The following is a 6,173-nucleotide window of genomic DNA, read 5'->3' on the forward strand; positions in this document are numbered from 1 at the left end:
CGTTAGTACGTACGTAGTAGTAGTAGTAGTAGTACGTAGTAGTAGTAAGTAGTACGTAACGTAGTACGTAAGTAGTAGTAGTAGTAAGTAGTAGANNAGAGAGAGAGAGAGAGACAAATTATGCAAAATTTTACGCCAAACTTTAATAATATCTATTTAGTTAAGATTTCACTGTTAAATCTATAGTGTCAAATTTAATCTAATTTAAGCCGTTACTGTTCCTACTTTATGTATTTTATATTAAAATAATAATTAAATTTGTAATTTTAATATAAAATAATAATATATTGAGTATATTGAACAGTGGCGACTTAAATTAGATTAAATTTGACAGCTTTAACAGATTGTATATTTCACCAGAAATTCCACTAGGTGTCATATTTTTTTGTAAATGGTATGTATTGTATATCTACATACATGTTTGATTAATGATAAATTAAATGAAACTAATTTATGTTAATTGTAAAATGAATGATATTCATTAATCAATTAAAAAACAAACTATGAACATGATTAATATTAATTGAATTAAAATTTATAATCCTTTCTTATATTAGTATCAGAGACAACTTAAAAATATTTCTGCAAAATTTTCATAAATAAAATTTAATTTAAACTTAAATTAATATATTTATAAATATGTACAAACTATATTCTACAGTATTGTATTAATTTTTTAATATATCGTATCGTGTAGAGATACACTTTTCTAAAAATGAGAACATAATGTTAAATTGAATAAATATAATTTTTTAAATAAATAATAAAAATATACGAGATCACATGATTGAAAAATCAAGCAGTCGCGTTCAAAGTCAGATTAGTCGACGCCGTGCCAAGCAAAGTCATCCCCGATGAGAGCGTTGGACGAGTGGCCCTCACATAGACTGGAGGAGGGAAACCGTAGAAGGTGAGAAACCTCTCGGAGGCTCCGAGCCAGGAATTAGCATTGCTTCTCCGGAATCTCTTCTCGTCTCTCCTTCGCTGCGTGCTGCCCCTCGTTCTTCTCTCGCGTCTCTTCTCTTGCTCCCTTTCCTCTTCGGTGCTCTCTAAACCTCGGTTTCCCGTAATTATTTTAGTCCCCTCGTCTCTCGCGCGATCCGCCCTCATTTCTTGGTCGTGGTAACGTTGGAGATGTAATCGTGGTTTACCGAGAAGGAATGCAACAATTTAGCAACTCGTTTTATTTAATCTTATGCGTGGAGATATATTATGTGCCCTGGCATAGAGAGAAAGAAGTATAATTTGCACCAACCGATTATTACGTCATTTTCCTTTTGGAAATTAATCTATTGAGCGAATAATTATGACGTATTATTATTTTGCAAAACACAATTTGCGTCAAGTTAAATATTCTAAATATAATCCAGATTGTCTTTAGCTATATGATTAGAGTCATAAAAAGAGTCATATAGCGTCGTGATATAAATACATTACAAAATAAATACATCAAAAAATTTAAAAAAAATGCAATACATTATTATTCGCGTAATTTCGCAAAATTATTTTGCAAAATACAAAGTGTGCGGTGTATCTGTAAATAATATCGCTGAGTATTAAATAATCAACTAGAAGATTTGCTCTTTCTTTCCAAATTTTCAATAACTAATTGTTAGCATAGCACGCAGCTTCTTTTACGCGCAAATGATTGTGAACCATAAGAGTTGGTATTTAAACAATTAAATTAAGCGCTTTGGTATTGTGCGTTATATGACTAGCAGAGCTAGCTAGTCATATAAAGCCGGGAAGCTTGTCCAGCATGTTGATCTCTTCATCCGATTAGCGCTGGCCGGGGAAGTGACTATTTTGCCGTACCACTCATTTCGCTCTCGTGATATTTTTTTTCTTCTTTCGTTTTTTTTATCCTGCATCATCAAGGAGATCCATAAACAAGATGATGCCATCTTTTTTTTTATGTACTTACATTTTACACATAAAAGAGAATGAACGGAAATGTTTCTCAAAATTACATGGATGGATATTACCATGATGTTCCTTCTCGTTGGATCATGATTATAGTTACATTATATTATTCCTTTGCCTATTCACCTTATCTATCTTCATAATTCTTTCTCTCCCTTGTCTTTATATTCTCACATCTTGTTTTCCAAAGTTTTCTTTTCTTTCACTTATATTTGAATCTGTATATAGCTTCGCTCGTTGAAACTTTCTATTAATTTACGTTATATACTCTTAAAAAATATATCAAATGTTTTGTTTTTTTTTCAATATTTTTTTAAGGGGACCAATTTTGTATCTTGAAACGAAGTAAAAATTACAAATGTGAGCAAATTTAGGCGTTGAATGAAATTATAAATATTCTAGTAAATTCGCTCACTTTTGTAATTTCTACGGCATTTTAAGATACAGACTCTACCGCTTGAATAAATAATAATTTTACGAAAAAATATGCGAATATTTGACATATATAAGATGAAATACATATATTTGATGAAAATCGAAAGTTGTTAGTTTTAATACTTTTTGTTCTCTTGAATATTGCAAAGCCGTTTGTGACTAGATATATCCATATCGCGCATCATACATTATCTCGGTATTGGTATATACTATATACGCACCTGCTACGCACACCCGCCGTTAACCGTCGCGTCGATTATCTGAGTCAGGAAATTTCGTTGAGTCGATGTCCGGGGTACAAAATAAAGGGTAGCACGTCGATTATCTGATATCACGGAACGACAAACCCTTGATAAATAATTATTTTTTGATAATCTATCGAGATAAAGAAAACGCGCTGAATCATAGAAGCAGATGAAGCAAAATATTCATATTTTTTAAATACATACGTATATAAATATATTTATTTTATAAATTTATTTATAAAATAAATATACATTTTTTGTTTTTTCATAGAGTTGATAGAAATTCTAATAAAGTCGATATAGATTTGATTTTTTGATATCATCATCAAATATTTTGAATATTTTACATTTATTAACGTTATTAATTTATTAAAGTTTGCAGCATTAATTTATTAAAGTACTAAATCTAGCAATTATTTATTAAAAGTTACATATGCTAAAAGATAAAATTATTATTTTATTGTCATTTCTTATCAAATAAATATCTATTTTATAATAATACGCATCGTCTTATATCTACAGATCCATGGAATCTGTTATATAATGTGAATTATATTTAATTTCGAAAAAATTTGATACGATTTTTAACATATAAAATTTACGATAAAAGAATTCTTTGTGCTTCATCCTATTCTCGATCTAGCAAAAATTTAGCGTTTTTCTATTAAGGAAGCCGAACGCATGCTAAGAAAATGCGCCGCGGACAAAAGACAAAAAGAAAGTCATGATTAACTTGCCGCGATTAAACTTGCAAAGTCCAAATGATACATAGAGTTGACGACATTTTGATGCACATATTGTCTCATGAATTAAAGAATTAACTTAACGAACAAAGAGCAATTATCAAATATAGTTACGAAGTAATTTATTAAGAAGGTTGGCAAAGGGCATGCGAGAACAAGGAGTGAAAACGGTTCAGCGATTTTGTGAGTTACGTTACTACGTGCGCGCGGGCGACAGATCTGCGTGCGTGCGTGCGTGCGTGCGTGTGTGCGTATGTGCGTGCGCGCGCGGGCGGGAATACGTACGGGCGAAGGGGACAGACCGACAGAGATAAAGAGCACTTCCGGACGCGTACGGGGAGAGACCAAGGTCCGCGTATCTGTTGCTGCTGGCAAGGAGAGGCGCAGGAGAACCCGCGGGAGAGTCACACCTGAGTGCCCACGCTTCCTCTTATCCGTTCCCTCCCTTTTGTCTCTCGCTCGCTCGGTCCCGCTCGCCCTCACGCGAGTCCCACAGAGCTCTCCCTCTCTCTCGCTGCCTGGCCCCTCGCTCTGTCTCTTTCACCTTCTCGCTCTCGGCGGGCTACTCCCCATCTCCCTGGGGTACACTATCTCTCTTTTTTCTCTACTTCCTCTGTCCTCCCCTCGTACAAATGGCGCGCACCATCTCTCGTCGTGTCGTGCCCCACGGTATCCTGCGCGACCGACGAGTGTTCCTTTCGATAGGGACAATGGAGAACCTTTCAAAAATTGCTCATGATTGTCTTGGAAAAGAATCGAGTTTAATAGAACAGAAAAAAATGGAAAAAATTTCTAGAAAATAATCCTTTAAGAAATAAATAAAATCAGAATTAATCAATAAGAATTTAAAAAAATGGAACACAATGGAAAGTATTGTCTAAAATTATTCTGTATTTAAACTAATTCTATTGAAATTTCTATTTCTGAAATTGTTCTGTTTTTCACGGATATCGATTAAATAATTTTATCGATTAAATATAATAAGCAAACGAATGCTAAGTAAATTATGCAGAAGACAACTAATGGCAAGTAAATGAAGATGTCAAAGCGGTATTTCGCGTGCGAGTTCCCTTGACGTGACATTCTCAGGTTGTTATCGGTTTTCATATAGAAGATGTAATTATTCGCAAATGCGATTCGTAGGCACTCTATTTAAGCAAAATCTGATGCATATAACGAGATGATGGCTTTCGATCGACGTTTAGAGTTACAAGTAAGTCGTTCAACCCGCGCGTATCGGTTTACAAGAATTACACGATCATGCGCGTGATGCTAAGACAATATTGTTAACTTGTGCTTGTCTCATTGATATCTTCCCTTCGCTATATTTCCTGAAAACGAGGTATTGCGTGTTCGCATGTGGCTGCAGGTCTATACCACGCAATTTTAGCGGATAAACTCGATACTAGCGCGTTTTCACGACAAGAAAGCTTAATCCGAGTAATTTTTCATGCCGACCGTATTACTAATTGCGACTTATTACATGGCAATGAAACTTCACTTAACAAGGGTGTTATTACGATAAGACGTTTTGATAACGAATACAGCAACCGGATAGATTGAGATTGCCATGGAAAATTATTGATTTCCTTGATAAATTCTGTTATTAATTTACACTGAGAACACTACAATTCTCATAATCGATTTGAATGTATAAGTGGCTCATTTCTACAAAACTATTGAAAAATTTTTAATGGTAATAAGTGTTATATAGTGAGAGAATACCGTAGATTTAATTTTCTGCACAAGTAACACGATAATGACAACCCGTGTGTTCAGTTATGATGTAAATTTTATATTTTAATAAGTGTATATTTGCAAGGATCAATCTTTTTGACAAATTTCAGATTTAGTGTCATATATCTTGTCTCTGATTAATCAGACGATAGCAACCGCATAAGTGCCAATCTGTGATGCGTCGTTCATGTTACAAACATTCGCTCGGATTTCTAGTGTCAGGGAAAATATAGATGCAAGATGATCTTTCGTCATTCAGCAACTCGATTATCACGCGCTCTCGACTGCTCGAAGACTGGCAATTGACTTTTGATCTAAGAAATAAAATATCTGATTTAATTATAATTTTTTAGTAAAGATACATATAAAGAAAGATCGATTTTTTAAAATAATATTGAGATCAGTGAATATAAATAAAGTCGACAAGAAATCAAGAATTTATTAAAGCGATTTGAGATTATAATTAATATTAGTACAAAAAATTAATAAAGTTAATAACAAAGATGTAAGCAAAATAGAAGAGAAAACATCAAGAAAAAGCATCAAGAATTTATTAAAGCTACGAAACCGAACTTTTTTAATGATATTGAGATCAATGAATGTAAAAGCAAGAATAATGTAGAAAAAAAATGAAGAACCAATTAAAATGATAATTTGATATCATAATTGATGTACTACAAAAAATTAATAAAAGCTAGATTAATCATCGTAAACAAGATTCAGCGCAGATAAACCCATACTTAATTGCGCGACTTATAAGTTTTATCAAATAAATTTTAACACTTCAAATGAGGAAATGTACAATAGAATCGAAATTCGAAAGAGCTAAGCAAAGATCATAAACGACTCTTTTTCCCACGATCTATCTATTTAGCGCATACTTAAGGATACTTAAGAGGCTCTAACCAGTCATCTATACATACACACACACACACACATATATATATATATATATATATATATATATATATATATATATATATAACTAATAATTAATTAGTAGTACGTCGGCGTACTACTAACAACCTAACCTACCCGTTCCGTTACCTCGTTCCGTCCTCCGTACGTTCCTCCGGTACCGTACGTTCCT

Source organism: Atta cephalotes, assembly GCF_000143395.1.
Source record: "Atta cephalotes unplaced genomic scaffold scaffold00052, whole genome shotgun sequence".
Taxonomy (NCBI): Eukaryota; Metazoa; Arthropoda; class Insecta; order Hymenoptera; family Formicidae; genus Atta; species Atta cephalotes.